The following is a 10,397-nucleotide window of genomic DNA, read 5'->3' on the forward strand; positions in this document are numbered from 1 at the left end:
TAACCATCCCTATGCTTAAATAAATAAAATTGTTCTTTTAAACTTGTGCATTGTTTGACTTTTAAAATTTTTGTATCAGGTGTAAAATGACTTTTTAAATAAAGTTGTTTTTAATGTGAGCAGCTCCTATTGGCTCGTTTAAAAGAGGGAGGAGCAGATTGCACCGCCTAGCCTCTAGTCTTCGCGGTCTTTTCGTCAGTTGCGCCTTTTCTCTCCCTGGTGTTTGAGAACGTGGAGGACAAAAGGATACCAAAGAATCGAAAACTATGACAAAGGTAAATACTTAAAGTTTTCTTAAGTTTTCATCAATGGTTATTTTAGTAACTTTCTATAGTCGTCCCTAAACGGTATAAGGGGAGAAGCATAAGATCTTTAGCTAGCAGGTAGAACTGGGTTAATTTACTGCATTGTCTTTGGCAAACATAATTTAAAGTTAATTACAAAACTCTTACTGCCTATATTCTACTCGAAAAATTCATCTTATCTTTTTCTGTTTTCATTGCGCCATTCTCTCTATACAGTTTTTGAATTTATATATTATAACGCATACGGCAGTTTTTTTTTTCTGTGCTTCTGCAACTGTTTCTTAGGTTTTCCTATAAGGTTTTTGTAATTAATTAAAAAATATATATTTTTTTTTGGCTTTAGTGGATTCCCGCTCAGCTAACTCGGCCATTATGCACTACCCAGTAAACAACATGGCTGAACAGTATCTTAAATGTTTGAACATGAGCTAGTCATACCATGTCACGTAATATTCATGTGCAGTGTAGCAAGCTCACCTTATAGGGTGTAAAACATGAGGTGTATGAGGTGATTGTTTAAATTATAGGAGTAGATGCCTGCAGCTGAAACAGTTTTCTGATCTGAACGTGAACCTACTGGTCACGTTTAAGGTAATGTTACCAGATATGCATTGTACTATAGGAAAACGTGGTGGATCAGTGTGCAAAAAGCCCCCAAAAGAAACACACAGCTTCTTTAGCTCAAACACTGTCTGATCTCTTAGATACTGTGCTGTTCCATCTAGTTATTGGTTACTGAGAAATGTTAGGTTATTAATTAATTAAGAGAGTGCAGCTGTTCAGATCAGATGGTGAAGTAGGAAAATGCAGAACATGTTACTATAGCTGAATACTGTGTAAAAATACTAGTAATAAATCTAACTCCCATTTATGGCTTTTACTACTGTGGGGCTAAATGAAAATTACAGACATAATGAAATCTGCTACACTTACAAAGCTTAAGTTTAAAACAATTATTATATATTAAGCATTTTTTGCTCTTTTTAAATTCTTTTTGCTAATAATCGACTCAATTTTATTATCAAGTTCAAAGACCTATTAAACTTTTAAACCATTAAATCCAGGAAATTAGATGCCCGTAAATGTACGAGACCCTCTTTATGGCTAGTATCCCCAAATATTTAATAATTCTTTCTAAAAGTACACAAATTTTGTTCTTTTCAATTAAATAGTGCATGTTTAATGTATTCTTGAGCAGGTAAAATTCCACTAAATTAGTTTTGCATATTTTTAAGTATAATCAAATTTTTATAGTTAGCTTAGTACTTTTAATTTGGAGATTTTGCCACTTGTTTTGAAGTTTGGATAGTGCTTTATAGTAATTTGTAAATGTTTTGAAGTCATCTGGCTTCTTAATAATTTAATAAAAATTAACAAGCCATGTAATAATTTGAAAACCACTAGGGACCACTTATTACTATGTCACCAATTTTTACTTAAAGGAATTTAGGAATTATGTCTGTCAAGACATTTGTTCTGGCATAAGTCACCATTTTGATATACCTTCCTGTGACTTTAAAGTCTGTCAGCTAGTTAGATACATTTTGCACTGCTAGTGTTTGCTGCTTGAATTAGTCAGTTTACCATATAAACACATGCAGTGCCTTTCAAACTTTTAATTACACTGTTCATTTTGTGCATTAGTAAGAGAATCTTTTATATTGAATTATTCTGGGAAAAACGAAAATGTTTGTATTTTTTTTTTCTCATGCGCTTTCTTTCATTTCCTTATCACGTTTAGATTCTTCAAGATCACAAGCACCATCTTTAACATGTAAGTAACTTTCATATTATTTGTATTACTTGTTATTATTATTATTATTTTTGAAAAGTGATGGTCTTTGGGGCATCCTTGAAAGGAGTGCATTACTTCATTTTTTTTTTTTACTGGTATTCAGTATATATACATATATATATATATATATACATATATTTATTTATTTAGGCACAGGAGGCAATGATCAATTTTAAAATTTAACATTTATTTAAATTTCCATCTTTTATGCTAACAATAATGCCAACAGTGTTCTCTTCACTTGTCCCACAACTCTGACAGTTTTGGTCCTCTGCTCTCCTCACAATTGGCTGATTTCCATCTGAGCTGCTACTGCAAACTGCATTAAACTGATTTTACATTGCCTTGTTATTCTAATCTTTATCTGCGTTTTGGACTACAAATATTCACACCTGCTGCTAGTAACCAGAGCTCACAAGAGTGCAAGGCGTGTAGTTCAATAAAGTGATCGATGTGTTCACTAGCTGATTTCAATAAACCGGTAACTTATCAAATCTATATTTTATAGGAAGTACATTACTGATAAAAGTGGTAATAAACATGGTAACCAATAAAAATTTAAATTTCCTGTTATTAAAAAAAAATACTGCTGTGAGCTCGGTTTTCTAACACCAGGTGTGAACATCTACAGTCTTTAACCTCTGGTAAAGATTTAAAAATAAAAGCATTAAATAACATAACATTAAACACTAAGTTAGTTTGATGGTGTTGACTGCAGCAGCTCAATGTTAATCAGCTGATCATGATGGAAGCAGATGAGCTTTTTTTTCATCATAGTTGTTGGTGATGTGTTGGTCGAAACGAAACGGCTCTTAGAGCCGACTCTTTGAAGTGAAACAGAAGCAGTTTTTTTTTTTCTTTCTCTCACCTCTCTCTCGCACTTTTTTTCCGCTTCACTCCGCACGCGAGCCTTGTGCTTTGCGCTGGGAAGAGGGGGGAGGGGCGGTAGTTACACTCGCAGTAGCACAGGAACAGAGCGGGAGGGAGAGAGAGAGAAAGAGAGACAGGGACAACAACGTCACATTAGAAAGGTATAGTAATCATCCACAACTACTTTCAATTGCGGATGATAAAGGATTCAGAAAGTTTATTCATGCAGGCCCATATGACAGAGAATGTGCATTTTCTTTTTGTTTTCATATTTTAATTTATATTTGTGTTGTGGTTTGCAGTGTTTTGTGTTGTTTCACTTTAAATTTGTTTAAAAGGAAAAAGCTGAAAATTTGAATAGTTAAAAGTTGAAATGTAAATAGTTGTTTTTTGTATTATATGATTTATTTATTACATTTTATGTGGAGAGAGTAAATAAAAGTATACTTACGGTGCCCGCTAGAGACAAAGCACGTACAAACCCCAAAACATGTAAAAAATTCCAAAACACGTAAAAACTCCATAGCACGTACAAACTCCGAAGCACTTACAAAACACAACAGAAGTGCTCCAGGATGCTAGGCACAGTGTTGAGCTTTTGTTACCTAGTGGCTACACAAGCCAGGAAGTACCAACGACCGGATTTGGTGTGTGGTAGTAACAGGTAAATGAACAGTTTTGGAATTATTTGAATATATATGAGTGCTTGTGTATAAATACACAAACAATACACATATGCTTTCAATTGTGTAATTTAAGTGATCTAGGTAGCTCTGTTTTGGAAGTTCAGTTAACGCTAGAAATGTGTTTTAGGGTTTGTACGTGTTTTGTCTCTAGGGGCCACCATATATATTTATATATAAACATATATAAATACAACCACGTTTCTTTTTTTACATTAGTAATTCCTTTTGTGCATAATTTTATATTGTTGTTAATAATAAATTAATTAAAGCAACAAAACAACCTGAAGAGCCGGTTGGGAGTTTGAAGAGCCGGCTCTTTTTAGTGAGCCGAGCCGAAGAGCCGGTTCTCTAAAAGAGCCGGAAATCCCATCACTAGTTGTGTAATATGCTGGTATTGATATGATCAAAAATGAACTGAGTTGTTTCGTATTCTATAGAAATTGTACATCTAATTAATAACAAGGCTTTCTGCTGATGTTATTAATTAAAATTTATTGTTTTATTTTTAAGCAACAACTTTTTAGCATGCAATCAGTCCATGCTGTACAGGACAGATTTGTAAACTGTGCATACAAAATAGACTATTTTACAAAATTGCTCATTCAGCAAATGTAAATCACAGCTGATTTTTTGTTGTAGTGCACTGTCACAACTAGAAATGTGGGGAAGTCCTCAAAATTGAAGGCAGAACAGGAAAATACATGGAAATAACAATTTTCCTTTAAGCACATCAGTAAAGGTCGATCCGGATACTTGATAACTGTTGGTATAGGTATGACATGAATTTGAATCTCCATTATCACAGGTTTTAATTGGGAGGCAACATGCAGATATACAGGAGGACTATAAACAGCAATTCCTATTGCATACAACTGTTTTAGAAAATACCAACAACACTGTTAATTTATCACTTGCTGGTCTATAGACTTTACAGTGTGGATGGATGGAAAATCCATCTGGCTCCACTCTGGCTGAATTGGTGCTACAAACAACTCTGCGCTCGGCTTTCCTGGCTGTGTGTGGATTTATACTTACACATCCAAATTTTGACCCTATTTTTCTTCCTTTCAGCTGATTGGTCAATTTCATGTCAATCACCAATTAAACAATCCAATCAGAGAACATTTCAGAAGTTGATTCTGTTCATCTGGACGAAGCGTTTTCAGTGGGAGAAAATGCTGAAAGCGCCACGTCCAGATGAACAGAATCAACTTTGAGATTTACTTACCTGGATGATTGAGCATGCATCAAGACAATCAGACAACAGATAGGTTTGGCTGTTGGAGGGCTGCATTACGGAGCTTCAGGTCCTGGAAGAATAAATTCCCTTTACATACCAGACCAGCATTTTTCTTCATTACCAAGAAGGAAAACAGTCTGTGCGTGTCAGAGTTCAGTGGTTTTGTGTCACAGGGCTTATAATATGTGTATAAATCTGGCCAGGGACCATCACATCACACTGCTATCATATTTTTCTGTTGCTATCATGTTTCTTTTCTGAGATGTTGTTACTTTTATGACAGATGTAACGAGAAATCTTCCAGAAAGTTAAATTTTTATTCTAATCAAATATTTGATTCTGATAACAGATAAAGTTTTTTTAACTTTTGTTCTGCTATGATAGTTTATACAAATTTTGGCCAATTCCTATTTATTTTAACCCTCAGCCCCAAAAAGTCGCCAGCGACAGGTTTTTCCAAACCTGTCTCGTCAAACCTGAGCTCTACCAGGGCCCAACACGCCTGGACTTTTAGAAGAAAAGAGATGTCCAAAAATAAACCACAGGGTCAAATACTTGATTTTGTTCAGTGTTTTAGAGTTATTAATTTGAATTGACTAATTTAAATATTTTATTCATGTACATTTTGATTGCCTTCAGTAAAAATGGCAAAATTTCAATTTTTTTTTTTCTGTTATTAATCCTTGATTACATTCATATAGTATACAGTAGAGGAAAAAACCTACCAGATGTGTAAAGTAGTAGTAATACTGAAAAAGGGACAAAAGCACACACAGTCACAGCTGATTTTATGACACTTTTACAGCTAAAACAATATATAATTCGGTTATCCTGCGTAACATTATTGGGGATAAAGGGTTAAGGAACCATAATTAATTTTTTAGTTTAGCTTGTGTTTACTACCATATTTTTTTATCACCACACAGTAAACATTAAGTAATATGTAAAGCGTCCATTTATCCTCCATTCCGGTCCATTATCTTAAGCTTAGGCTGCTGCCCTCAACCCAATCCGGTACTAAGTAGAGAGGCTCAGACTTCGCTCTCTCCAGGCACTTGGCCCAAGGCAGTCCCAGGCCAGCCGAAAAACATTGTCCCTCCAGCATGTCCTGGGTGTTCTGGGTCTCTTCCTGGTGGGACATGCCCAAAACACCTCACCAGGGAGGCATCCTAACCAGATGCCATTATCTAATCTGTCCTTTTGTATGTTCCCCTCAGGTTGCCATGGTAGCAGATACAGGGGAACAAGTGTAGACGATGCCACAAGAAGGATGATGAAATTCCTCATATGACCTGAGCTGGCTGTGGAGTACAACATGCTTGGCCGACATGGGAAAAAAAGTTCAGAGATTTACGTCTTTTTAATGTTGTGTATGGTAAGTTAGTTTCACTTGAGACATTTGAACTTTAGAAAACTAAACTTTTTAATAAAGTGTTTGAAAGTGTAACTGAGATTGGTTATCATGCAATTTATATATATTTTTGAGGCAATAAAGTGAAATAAACATTGTTCTTTGCAAATCATCACCAAATTAAGTAAGCTAAGATTAACTTTACTTTGGCTTGCCCATTTTTTTCTTCTTCATTTGCAGAGGCACTGAAGAAGAATTATTTAACATCAAAAGTCAACTTGCAAGAAGCAGAGAAGGCTCTCTCCAAGTGGTTCACTGGAGCTAAAGACAGAGGAGGACCGAGGGCTGCAAGGGTACAAAATAGACTTACGGCTCTGTAAAAAACAAAAAAGAAACCCTGCTGATTCAAGATAAGCTTTTGAGTTTTCCATCTGACTTTTTCTCACTGTTGCAACAGTTCGAATATCTAAGGAATTTTGATGTAGTTTGACATTTCTAGTTTTTTTAAAAGTTTACGCACTTTGAATACAGTTACGTAAAATCACAGTTGTTGGACAAAATAAATGTGAAAAATGTTGTTTTGTGTACCCTCGTGATTTTTGAAATGGTTTTATTTACAAACTAGTTTTTGTTTGTGGTCAGCTTTAATATGTTTGGTGTCTTTGTGTCACAGAACCCATATTAGCCGTCTGAAAAATTGATTTTGTGACTGTTTTACTACATGGGGCCCACTCAGTGCCAGAAATTAGCCAATTCAAACTAGAAGTAAGATGCAACTACAGAACCCACTGATAATGCCATTCCAACTTTTTAGCTCATGTTTTCCTCATGTTGTACCCACTAAGAACTTGAAAGATGGGGCCCGGGTGGGTTTCTGTGTACTTTGCCTAGTTGGGGCCCATTTAGTTCCCAGATTTTACCAATATAACACCGAGATGGGCTTTTAAAATGGGGCCATTATGGAACCCATGGACAATCCCACTTAAAACCCACTTTTTAGCCTATGTGGTAACCACATGGTACCCACAAAAATTGAAAGGTGGGGGCCGGATGGGTTTCTGTGTACTTTGCCTAGTTGGGGCCCATTTAGTTCCCAGATTTTACCAATATAACACCGAGATGGGCATTTAAAATGGGCCCATTATGGAACCCATGGACAATCCCACTTAAAACCCACTTTTTAGCCTATGTGGTAACCACATGGTACCCACAAAAAAAACTTGAAAGGTGGGGCCTGGGTGGGTTTCTGTGTGTACTTTGCCTAGTTAGGGCCCATTTAGTTCCCAGATTTTACCAATATAACACCAAGATGGGCATTTAAAATGGGGCCATTATGGAACCCGCGGACAATCCCACTTAAAACCCACTTTTTAGCCTATGTGGTAACCACATGGTACCCACAAAAAAACTTGAAAGGTGGGGCCCGGGTGGGTTTCTGTGTACTTTGCCCAGTTGGGGCCCATTTAGTTCCCAGATTTTACCAATATAACACCGAGATGGGCTTATAAAATGGGGCCATTATGGAACCCGCGGACAATCCCACTTAAAACCCACTTTTTAGCCTTTGTGGTGCCCACATGGTACCCACAAAAAACTTGAAAGATGGGGCCCAGGTGGGTTTCTGTGTACTTTGCCCAGTTGGGGCCCATTTAGTTCCCAGATTTTACCAATATAACACCGAGATGGGCTTATAAAATGGGCCCATTATGGAACCCGCGGACAATCCCACTTAAAACCCACTTTTTAGCCTTTGTGGTGCCCACATGGTACCCACAAAAAACTTGAAAGATGGGGCCCGGGTGGGTTTCTGTGTACTTTGCTCAGTTGGGGCCCATTTAGTTCCCAGATTTTACCAGTATAACACCGAGATGGGCTTATAAAATGGGGCCATTATGTAACCCGCGGACAATCCCACTTAAAACCCACTTTTTAGCCTTTGTGGTACCCACATGGTACCCACAAAAACTTGAAAGATGGGGCCCGGGTGGGTTTCTGTGTACTTTGCCCAGTTGGGGCCCATTTAGTTCCCACATTTTACCAATATAACACCGAGATGGGCTAATAAAATGGGGCCATTATGGAACCCGCGGACAATCCCACTTAAAACCCACTTTTTAGCCTTTGTGGTACCCACATGGTACCCACAAAAACTTGAAAGATGGGGCCCAGGTGGGTTTCTGTGTACTTTGCCCAGTTGGGGCCCATTTAGTTCCCAGATTTTACCAATATAACACCTATATGGGCATTTAATATGGGGCCATTACGGAACCCGCGGACAATCCTATATGGGGCCCATTTTTCAGCCCATTTCCAAACCATATGGGCCCCACATATAAATGTTGGCTGGGGTGGAGCACTACTGACTTCGAATGAGATTATTGTTAGGCGATGGAAGGAATACTTCGAGGACCTCCTTAATCCAAATGAGACGTCTTCCTTGGAGGAAGCAGAGTCTGGGGAAGAAAGGGACGACTCGCCTATCTCTGGGGTTGAGGGCACTGCGGCAGTTAAACAACTCCTTGGTGGCAGAGCCCCTGGGGTGGATGAGGTCCGCCCTGAGTTCCTGAAGGCTCTGGATGTTGTAGGGCTGTGACATACCTGGGGACAGGAAGGTGTGTTCCAAATATGGGGGGTCACACTCCTCAGCCTCCCTGGGAAAGTCTATGCCAACGTGATGGAAAGGAGAGTCCATCCATTAGTCGAACCATGGATATAGGAGCAACAATGCAGTTTTCATCCTGGTCGTGGAACAGTGGACCAGCTTTTTATCCACTCAAGGATACTTGAGGGTGCATGGGACTTTGGCCAACCAGTCTATATGTGTTTTGTGGACTTGGGGAAGGCATTCGGCAATTCGGCCCTCGGGGTGTCCTGTGGGAAGTGCTTCGGGAGTATGGGGTGTCTGGCCCATTGCTACGGGCCATTCGATCCTTACACAACCGTTGCTAGAGCTTGGTCCGCATAGCCGGCAACAAGTCTGACTCATCTCCTACTCAAGGGAGTGGGAGATTGACAGATAGATTGGTGCTGTGGCTGCAGTGATGCGGATGCTCTATCGGTCCAAAAAGGGAGATAACATTATATACATTTAGTGAATATATACAGGAGAACATTATGTGCAGCAAGTAAGTGAATTATGTACATTAAATGTATTAAATAAAATATGACAATCTGGAAATTTTAAATTGAAAATCTGAAAACTGTACATTGTGCAAGTGCGTGTTAAAGTGTCTAGAAGAGTGAGGCTGGAATGTGTTAGGAGTAAGCCCTGTCTCAGTCACTTATGGATGCTGTGAGAGGGTGGGGGTGGGGCATGTTCTGGTTTAGGACCCGGATGGCTTGGGAATGGAAACTCCTCTTCAGTCTCTCTGTTCTTGCCTGGATGGTGCGGAACCTTCTACCTGATTGCAGAAGTTGGAATAGATAGTTGCTGGGATGGGACGGGTCCTTCAATATCTGAGCTGCTCTAGTCCAGCATCTCCTGATGTAGATGTCCTGAAGGGAAGGGAGAGCAGTCCAGCAGCGTTCTGCCGTACGGATCACCCTCTGAAGAGCTTTTTGATCCTTAACACAGCTGTTCCCGAACTTCCTCATTTGTCGGAGGTGGTACAAGCGCTGCCTAGCCTTTTTGGACTGGACCTGAATGTGGGCAGACCATGTCAGATCTGAGGAGATGTGGACACCGAGATGCTTGATGGACTGCACCCTCTCCACTGTAGCTCCATTGATGATAATGGGCTTGTAGTCTCCGTGCTGACTCCATCAAGCTTGGGCCTGGCAGCTCGGGGATCCTGGACAGTATATTTGCTGTTCCTAGGACTGGGCTCTTCTAGACAGTGTGATCTGCTGGACCCAGTTGCCCAGCTTTGGGGTTACTGCCCCCAGTGCTCTGATTACCACTGGGACATCACCCTCCACATAAAAAAGATGTGGAGGGTGATGTCTTGAGACTTCTCTCAGCCCTTGCTACTTCTCAGGCCTCTTGTGTTCCAATTTACTGATATTGCTATCATTCGGTATAGCTACATCTATCATTACCGCAGTCTTCTTCTGCTAGTCCACCACTACTATGTCTGGTTCGTTAGCCATTACTCTGTCAGAAGAGGACTGAGATCTTCCTTTTCTAACTGGCTGTTGGACTTCCTATCAG

The 10,397-nt window shown here is 39.1% G+C and overlaps 1 long non-coding RNA gene across 1 annotated transcript; it reads left to right on the forward strand.

The window, feature by feature from the left end:
• Positions 1 to 204: 204 nt before the first annotated feature.
• Positions 205 to 6,139, forward strand: LOC120440571. The gene is made up of 3 exons (XR_005613344.1): positions 205 to 275; positions 2,047 to 2,079; positions 6,114 to 6,139. It is a non-coding gene; the product is annotated as an uncharacterized LOC120440571 (long non-coding RNA).
• Positions 6,140 to 10,397: the final 4,258 nt, after the last annotated feature.

The sequence above is a fragment of the Oreochromis aureus genome, linkage group 6 (assembly GCF_013358895.1).
Source record: "Oreochromis aureus strain Israel breed Guangdong linkage group 6, ZZ_aureus, whole genome shotgun sequence".
NCBI classification, from domain to species: domain Eukaryota; kingdom Metazoa; phylum Chordata; class Actinopteri; order Cichliformes; family Cichlidae; genus Oreochromis; species Oreochromis aureus.